Below are 10,224 nucleotides of genomic sequence, written 5' to 3'. Positions count from 1 at the left end.
TGACTCCAATACTGGAATAATTACCCAGTTCAACCTAGGACAGTGGTGGCTGAGGCCTGAAATTGTAATTGTGGTCTCACAAGGTTTGCCCACACGCCTAGTGCTAGATGCCCTATGTCTTTTACGCCTCTGAAAAATCTTGTTTTCTTGTGTTTCTGTTGACTAGTGGGGAGGAGATTACATTTGGATGAAGAAAGAAGCTGAAACTCTGTTGGAGTTAATTAACTGACTCTGAATTCGAAGCTCAGTCTAGAGAAATAATCCTACCCACCTTACATCACCCGGGCTGCCCTCTAATTGCCTTGCCTGTGCTTATAATTTCCTCATTTAATTGAAGCTTGAGTCAATTCTTTGAGGTGTTTCAGTAAGGAAATATTGCCAGGTGGAGCTGAAAGGGATCATCAGTTGAACCAGACGAAATAATTTCTGGAATAAAAATCCCAGCAAGTTGGGGGCACTAACTTTCTCATATTTTTAAAATGAGAAATGTAGCTGTTGGTTGTCAAACTCAAGAGTTGAGCACATGGGAAGTGCCTTAAGTAATGCCCTCACTGGGTGCTGAAGGAGGGAACCTCAGCCTAGCCCCTCAGCAGCATCTCCTGGCATCACCCTGCAACTTAGCCATGCCAGATTCCTTACATACCTTGGAATACCCTGAACCTTTTTATCCTGTGCCTTTTCTCCTGCTGTGTTGTCATCCTCCTCCCTTGTCTGTCTGGTGAATTTCACACATCATTAAGAAACTTCCTGTGCTTCCTCCTCACTGAAGTACCACTGATGACCCTATGTGGTTACTTCCTTCTATAGTTCCCATGTCACACAATTTGGAAACTCGCTGTCTTGGAATTACTAATTATCTGTTTTTTCCAACACTGATCAAAACTCTGAAGATGGGTACTGTGCTTTGTTTCCCTTTATACTTCTGTCTAGCATTGTATCCTCAGGTGGTGTATTCATCAACGACAAACTGTATTTCTCCAGAGAAGGCAGGCTTAAGTGACCCAGTAGCAAAGAGCTGGCAAGAGGCTGTATGCCCAGCTTGAATTATCTTATAGAGAAGAATGCTGTTGCTGTTATGCCTCTATCAACCCAACCACCATGTAATGCAATTTTCGGCTGATTTAACTGGCAATTTCCACATATTGAGTATCAAAACCAAACCAGTTATACTGTTGACCTAATCCAGCAGGTTGAGTCTGCCGTTGAGGCTCTGTCAGTAACTTCAACTGTGCATACTTGCTGGGGAACATGGAAGCATGCAGGAAAAATGAGACATGGGCATATACCTACTTGAGAGGAATGTTGAAGGAGAGATTTTATCTTTTCACTCTTTCCTTTGCTATGAGAATTTTTACGAGGCTGGCTGGTGAAAAAGGCACGTCAGACTTATGGCTGTGCTTGCACGTGCATGAGCGTGACTTTGTACATACCCACCCAAAGTCCCCTTGAATCATTCTGGCGGCTGTTTTCCTCCCCCGGGTTCAGGAGGACTTCTGCCAGCTGTGAAGGAAAACTGCTACTAATAAATGCTACCCTGGGCCAGTGACCTTTACCAGGAATCATCTGTTACTAGGACATGAACCAGCACGTGTGGAAAAGCCTGCACAGAAATCTGTTGGGGAGGATGGAACAGAGCAGGAAGAGGAGAGCTGACCAGTCAGGAACGCAGTTGTGGTGGAATGCTCCATGGATCTGGAGTGTTTTCAGTCATGGATTCCCTGGAGCAGGTGGAGGGGGAGGAAAGGATCAGAAGGACCACATACCCACTCCCCACTGCCTGCTCCATCACTGGCCAGCCCCAGTGTTCCCAGCATGCTCCGTGCTTTTTGCTGTAAACAGGCTCTGAATCCTCTGCTGCTGAAGGCAGGAGGAGCAAAAAAAAAAACAACCTCAAATTAAAAACAATTCAGTTTGAACTGTTGATAAAAAGCTCACCCCTGAGAACTCCCTGGTGGTCCAGTGGTTAGGACACCATGCTTCCACTACAGGGGGCATGGGTTCCACCCCTGGTTGTGGAACTAAGATCCCACAAACCACATGATGCGGCCAAGAAAAACAAAAAACTCGCCCTTCTGAGCCCAGAGGTGGGTTTAGGTTTTGTAGGGCTGAACGCTTATATAAGTAGTGTGTATGCGTGCACATGTTTGTAGGTCTCTCAAAACAAATAACCTTTAAAATACAAAATTAGGTATAAAAATCATACAAACGATAACATTAAAGTGCTGAAATATACCACATCACATAAAGCCCAGAAAATATAGATTTTATTGACTACCTGCCAACTTTTATCAGTTAATAATTTTAACTGCTATTATATATTTATTTATACATATCTTTAAGATATATATATTTAAATATGTGTGTAGATAATTCTATAAAATCTACAAAAATATTCTGAAATTAAGGTGTAAATAGTTACAAATAAATACATTAAAATTGTTGCCACATTGTACCGAGATCCATAATTATATAATCAAATAACTCATTATATATCTTGACTTAACAGATAATGTGTAGGTGGTTTGTCGTTGGAACACTTGTTTCTTCAGGTGGATTTGTGGAATCAGAGACCTTCTTGTGTACCTCTTGGCCTGGGATCACCAGACTTTGTCTGATGTATCAGATATGCTAAGATCTGATTTGATTCGTTGGGACACATGTGACGTGCAACTTGACACAGTGCTGTATCCACTATCTGCTGTACTGCTTCAGGTTTGTACTTGCAAACCCAGGGATTTGGTTTGCTATATTCAATTTTGCATAAAGAATGCAATGAAGAAGGCATTTGTAACTATTTAAGATGCATCATCAAGTATATTCATGGCAGGAGAACAATTTGACTTGGGATTGATTAGAACAAAGTCTTCTGGTTACAAATTTACATGTATGTTAATTAGAACAAGTTTCCACAGACTAGCTTCTGACTCCACACATTTTAAAACATTTTTTTTCTTCATTGCCTGCATACGTCTGATGCCCAGAGCTTTGGGATGTGTTTGTATCACATTTCCACCTCGAGTCCCATGTCATGACGTTCAGCACAGCAAGAGTATTCCTGAAAGTTCTTCCCATCTTCTTACAGCAATAATTTTACATGGAAGGGGCTGAGAGCCACATAACTATGTCCTACTGTACCCAAACAAAATATATGCCTTTCCTTACTGGATTTAAAAGTAAAGATGGTCACCCTAATGTTACCCTGCCTGAGAGAGCAGAGACTGTTTTAAGCAATTGTGGTTTTTTAAAAAAGTATTTATTTATTTATATTTTTATTTAAAAATTTTTTATTGGAGTATAGTTGATTTATAATGCTGTGTTAGTTTCAGGTGTATGGCAAAGTGAATCAGTTATACATATACATATATCCACTCTTTTTTAGGTTATTTTCCCATATAGGTCACTACAGAGTGTTGAGTAGAGTTCCCTGTGCTATACAGTAGGTTCTTATTAGTTATCTATTTTATATATAGTAGTGTGTATATGTCAATCTCAATCTCCCAATTTATCCTTCTCCCCTACTATTCCCCCGTGGTAACCATAAATTTGTTTTCTACATCTGTGACTCTATTTCTGTTTTGTAAATAAATTCATTTGTATCAATACCATGTTTTTAGATTCCACATATAAGCAATAGCATATGATATTTGTCTCTCTCCGTCTGACTTACCTCACTTAGTATGACAATCTCTAGGTCTATCCATGTTGCTGCAGATGGCATTATTTCATTCTTTTTTATGGCTGAGTAATATTCCATTGTATATATGTACCACATCTTCTTTATCTAGCAATTGTGGTTTAAACGTCTTACTTTTGCAAATTTTGCAAAAGTTTAATATCTTGGGAACACATTACTATAGCTCCTCCCAGGGCCTTGGAAGAGCCCTGTGCTAGTGAAGATTTCTGAAGTTTAAGTTTCATTACTGTCATTATAGACCTTCCCTGGTTTTAGCTAGAAGTCTATGGATTATCTGACTTGCTGGTTATAGCTGGTTATAGCTTTGGGAGAGTTTTCATTCATTCATTCATGCATTAATTTTTTCCTTCATATTTCATTTGTTTGATTCTCTAGCATTTATATATTGTTATAGTATATTGCCCACTGTGTGATGGGACAGACAGACAGATAGACAAAAGCCTAACCCAAAGTCCAGAGTCTCAGTCTCCTTCTCCAGGTCCTATCCCCGTGGTTACTTTTGTAAGAAACAGAAACAGTATTTGTTGTTTTCTCTCTGGATTGACAGCTGATTTCAAAGGGGTCACAAGGTACAGGATCCCTTCCAACTCTCCTTGCTGTGTGGTCCAGAGAGCTTTCACTTCATCTTTTTCCCACTGTTAACTCCTGTTGGACCAACCCATCTCTCTCCTCCAACCACCAAGAGAATCAGAAATTCTGATGTGTTGGGCGGACACAGATACTTTGCTAGAAAGAGAAGTAGAACCTTGTGCTTTGAGGATCTCCAAGTAAGAATTCTTAATCCCAAATGGCGCTTCTGTCCTACCACTTCATGTCATGGGTGTCTGAGTCTTCCCATGAGGGACTCATTCTATTCTTGAAGACCTGTCATCTCACGAACAGAAGTTTTTTCCTTTCTCTTATGATCTTGGGCCAGTTATTTATCTCAGTGAACCTCAGGCTCTCCATCTATAAACCCAGGTATAATGAGGGGAAAATGATAGAGTATTTGAGGGATGGTTGGTGAGCAGGAAGTTATGAACAAGGGTAATTTCCTTTCCATTAGGAACTGAGTGTTCAGGGCAGGTGCATTTTGAAAGAAGATGCAGAACAAGCTTTACAGTGCTGTGTCCTTGTGTGAGGACATAGAAGCTGCATGTAGAAACCCCCATCTGGCTGGATACTCAGCATGTGACAAACCTCTTAGTGAATGTGTTTATTTAAAACACATTGCTGGATTGCCCAAGGGTGTATTTTACAAAAATATATATATATATTGCTGGAAATTAAAAATTATTTGAAGAAAGTGAAAATTTGGGCAAATTTGTAAAATTTCTTTAGTCCATTTCCTTGCACCCAGCACCAATCCAGGCACATGGGATTGTCCAATCTCAGAAATATAGAAAGGGCATGCAGCTATGTCCCAATTTATATTTTTTATTGTATACCACGTTACCTATCATGTTGCTATTAGAGCAGATAATATTTGGTCCATAATGTACCAAAGGGAGGGATATTAATTTTCATTTGGGTCAGATCTGAAAACTGCTCTGCACACCCTGAGTGACATCTCATTTTTCCTGATAATGATGTTGATATGTCTCTGGAATACCCATATGCTCAGCATTTGCTGCTTCAAACTTGTTCATCATTAATTATGGCTATACAGAAGCTGCCAAAAATCAAGCTCTATGGAAGATTTAAGTTTGAGCTCAGAAGTGGGTGAAATTTGTATGTAGAGGGAGAAACAGACTCAAAGAGGTGAAGTTTGCACAACCAGGGAGTAGCAGAGCTAGGAAGTTAATCCTGTTGGTCTGATCCTAAAGTTTGTTTGGAATTCCCATGACACCCACATGGCTTCCAATCCCAGAGGAATTCATGAGTAGGGACAGGTTTCCTGGGCTCTACATGGAGACAAACATAGATATGAATTTTGCAAGTTGCTGCTTCACAAGCAAAAGTGTGATTTCAGCTGCTCCACAGTTTCGTATGGGAGTGTAGAAGGGATTTGCTTTTTTAAAAAATGTGTAAATACCCCATATTTGCATTTCTGTCTGAAATTATGAGCTTTTACTTAGCTTGCCTAACATGTTGGAAAGTGGAAACAGGAAAGGTTTACATATCCTACACTTTTAGGTATCATTCTTATACACATTATTTTGGTGGCTGATAAACATTTTTCATAAAGGGTCACAAAGTGAGTATTTTATATCAGAATTCTTTTGACAGTGCTCTGATGTAGATGAAAATCTCTTGAAATATATTAAGCACTCGAAATGTATAAGTTTGCCTCCTCCTTCATCTCTTCCTCTTCTTTCTTCTTTTTTTCTTTACTTATAGTGGTTAAGAGCAACGGCTTTAGAGTTAAAAGGCTGAGTTCAATTGGGTGACATTGGGTGCATTACTTAATCTGTCTAAGTCTCAGTGTTTTATCTGAAAAATGGAGATTGTAAACATAGCTCACTCAGAGGGTTGTTATGAGGGTTAAATAAATTAATGCAGGAAAACCATTTATAGTCATGATTGGTCTTTAGCAGATGCTCAACAAATAGGTCCAGCTCCCTACTCTTCCTCTTTTTCCCCCCTCCCCACCCTCCTTCTCCTTTTTTTCTTCATTACATGAACAGTTCTTCAGGTACAGTTCTAGTTTTTTTTTTTTCCCCTAAACCAGAGGCCTTTGCATCCTCAGGGGATTTCTGTAGTGCTTTCCCAAAGGGCAAATTTTCTCAATATCAACTCTGACATAAGTGCTTATGGCCCATATATGCATAATGTCATAAGGCTAAGTGCTTATTCAAGGGTAGACGCTCCTTAAGGCTACATCTCTTAGGGCCTTGACACAGTGATCTGGGCAGAGGCTCTCTTGGATGTTATTACTCAGACATCTTTTGATTTATGAGCCAGGGCTTCTGGTGATCCTTTGCTGGACCTATAGCATGCCTACTGTCACCCTGATTCAGTAAGGCTACACGAACAAACACACATAAGATTACTCTATCCCTTTAAGATTGAGAACAGAATTCCTTAGGAGTCCTGCTTTTCCCTTAGACAACACTGGTGGTCGTGGTGTGTTAGTGGTACAGTGAACATGCAGTGACAGTCCCAGAAAACCTTGAGTGAGGGATGTCAATTCCTGATCATCAGGACCATTTGTGAAAGCTTCCCCAAGAACTTCCCAGGGGAAGACTTCAAGCTACTGGCCAACCATGCTACTCTCAGGACCAGCCATGTCTCATCTCTGTCACTGACACATGAAGACAGAAGGGCAAGCAGACGGGAATGTTCACACAAAAATAAGGGCACTGGGGAAGTTGGCAAGCTCATCCTTCCCCTCCTGAAGCTCCTGTTTCTGTCTTTAACACATCGATTGGATCAAGCTCGAGTCTTTCTTTGATTCTCCTGACACCCTGCTTACTATTGTTTATTTAGCTCATGATTCTTCTGCCCCCAAGACAAATCTTCATACTGCATGGATCAATAGGCTACAAGGGCCTTAATTAAAGCTGCAGGATAAAATTGATACTGGAAACTAAATTCCTGCAGTATCTGGAAGGAAAGGAAACACTATTTCTCATAGAGGCTTTTTCATTGTCTAACTCTGTCACTTCTGAAATTTGTTGAAACTTGGATAACCTGTGGTAGATTTCTGAGGCACAGATTAGATAGATGGATAGACATGTGAAGAAAGGTGAAGTCCTTTGACAAGGCTTTTGGATAGGTAAGTGTCTCTCTAGAGAATCAATATCTGGTGTATTGGTGGGTGATAATAGAAAGTCAATGCTTATTTGTACTGGAAAAGAAACCACAAATCTGGATTTTAGGTCCTGTGTCAGGTACATAAAGACAGAGTTGCAGACACATTTGGGAACATAGAATAAAAGTGTTTGATTTCACTAATTTAACTCTCTCTGGTAGTTTTAATATAAGCCCCTTGAAGGATCCCCTTTATCCTTTGTCTGAGTAATGGGAGCTGTCCCCAGTCATGGTACTGAAATAGACACCATGAAAAGCATTGAGCCATCAAGATCCTGAGAATCCTAGCTGATGATCAAAGATGTGAGGGCAGCTAGGGAAGCTATAAGAGCTACTGGCAGAAATTGCAGTTAGCAGTTGTCATTATTGAGTATAGTGGACTTAAATTCTGATTCTGCCTTTCCATAGCTCTGCAATGAGCAAACTATTCAGTTTTTATGAACCATTATTTGCCCATTATTAAATTTGGTTAATATGGGTGTCAAATGAGATTTGTATGTGAGAAGTCCTAGCATAGTATTTGTAATGTTTTCCCTTTTTATCAGTTGCTAGCTTCCTCCCCAGACCTTTGGCTATCCAAGCCTAATATTCCCAGGAGCTGTTGCTCTTGCTGATGTCCATGAGGAATCAACCTGATAGGGTACCTTTTAGACTGCAGAAGAATATCCAGCTCTTTCTACCATTTTCACATGCCTGTGGTATTCACCATCATTTAGGGAAAACATACTGTTGATGGATGATCTGTAGACATAATACACAGAGTAGGGAGAGAATAACAGTATTACTCCATGGACCTGATGAAATTAGTATTCTAGAATCCAGAGATGGGGAGATAGAGGTATTAGAAGGGAAATGATAAAAACAGGGGGGGACACATAAGCAGGAAAGTAAAAGTTTATGTATCAAAAGTTGAGGTTTTATGCACTTTGAAGTCTTTTTTTCTTTAGGTTTAGTTAAATATTTAAGTTTGCAATCAGGTTATTGGAGAAGGGAATATAAAAATGTATTATGGAGCACATTTTACATCCAGATATACACGTGAGTTCTTGGGGATGTCAAGTAGGATCACACTGAAACACGTTGACCTCTGTTCTCTGCTGTATAAGATGGTTGATATGCCGTTCTTAAAAGACAAAAATAAAAATATTTGGGAAAGAATGCATAGTCTCTTAGCATGAGTTTCAAATTTGGAAAAAGAGAAATGTCAAGTCCTAGCGGAATTAGTTAGGGTGTAAACATTTATTGCAGAATTTAAAGGCACTTAAGCACACATACAGATGTAAACATTTCTTTCCTTCTGCTAACTTTGGGGTTTTTTGGTTCTTCTTTCTCTAATTGCTTTAGTTGTAAGGTTAGGTTGTTTATTTGATATGTTTCTTGTTTCTTAAGGTAGGATTGTATTGCTATAAACATTCCTCTTAGAACTGCTTTTGCTGCATCCCATAGGCTTTGGGTCATTGTGTTTTCTTTGTCATTTGTTTCTAGGTGTTTTTTGATTTCCTCTTTGATTTCTTCAGTGATCTCTTGGTTAATAAGTAGGGTACTGTTTAGCCTCCATGTGTTTGTATTTTTTACAGACTTTTTTCTGTAATTGATATCTAGTCTCATGGCGTTGTGGTCGGAAAGGACACTTGATACGACTTTAATTTTCTTAAATTTACCAAGGGTTGATTTGTGACCCAAGATATGATCTCTCCTGGAGAATGTTCCATGAGAACTTGAGAAAAATGTGTATTCTGTTGTTTTTGGATGGAATGTCCTGTAAATATCAATTAAGTCCATCTTGTTTAATGTATCATTTAAAGGTTGTGTTTCCTTATTTATTTTCATTTTGGATGATCTGTCCATTGGTGAAGTGTGGTGTTAAAGTCCCCTACTATGATTGTGTTACTGTTGATTTCCCCTTTTATGGCTGTTAGCATTTGGCATATGTATTGAGGTGGTCCTATGTTGGATGCATAAATATGTACAATTGTTATATCTTCTTCTTGGATCGAACCCTTGCTCATTATGTAGTTTCCTTCTGTGTCTCTTGTAACAGTCTTTGTCTTAAAGTATATTTTGTCTGATATGAGAATTGCTACTCCAGCTTTGTTTTGATTTCCGTTTGCATGGAATATCTTTTTCCATCCCCTCACTTTCAGTCTGTATGTGTCTCTAGGTCTGATGTGGGTCTCCTGTACACAGCAAATATACAGGTCTGGTTTTTGTATTCATTCAGCCAGTCTATGTCTTTTAGTTGGAGCATTTAATCCATTTACATATAAGGTAATTATCAATATGTATGTTCCTATTACAATTTCTTAATTGTTTTGGGTTTGTTATTGTAGGTCTTTTCCTTCTCTTGTGTTTCCTGCCTAGAGAAGTTCCTTTAGCATTTGGTGTAGAGCTGGTTTGGTGGTGCTGAATTCTCTTAGATTTTCCTTGTCTTTAAAGGTTTCAGATTCTCCATTGAATTGAATGAGATCACTGCTGGGTAGAGTAATCTTGGTTGTAGGTTTTTCCCTTTCATAACTTAAAATATGTTTTGCCACTCCCTTCTAGCTTGTAGAGTTTCTGCTGAACGATCAGCTGTTAACCTTATGGGGATACCCTTGTATGGTATTTCTTGTTTTTCCCTTGCTGCTTTTAATATTTCTTCTTAGTATTTAATTTTTGATAGTTTGATTAACATATGTCTTGCTGTGTTTCTCCTTGGATTTATCCTGTAATGGTCTCTGTGTGCTTCCTGGACTTGATTGACTGTTTCCTTTCCCATACTGGGGAAGTTTTCAACTATAATCTCTTCAAATATTTTC

This window comes from Orcinus orca, chromosome 10 (assembly GCF_937001465.1).
Source record: "Orcinus orca chromosome 10, mOrcOrc1.1, whole genome shotgun sequence".
Lineage (NCBI taxonomy): Eukaryota > Metazoa > Chordata > Mammalia > Artiodactyla > Delphinidae > Orcinus > Orcinus orca.
This window is presented reverse-complemented; position numbering follows the sequence as displayed.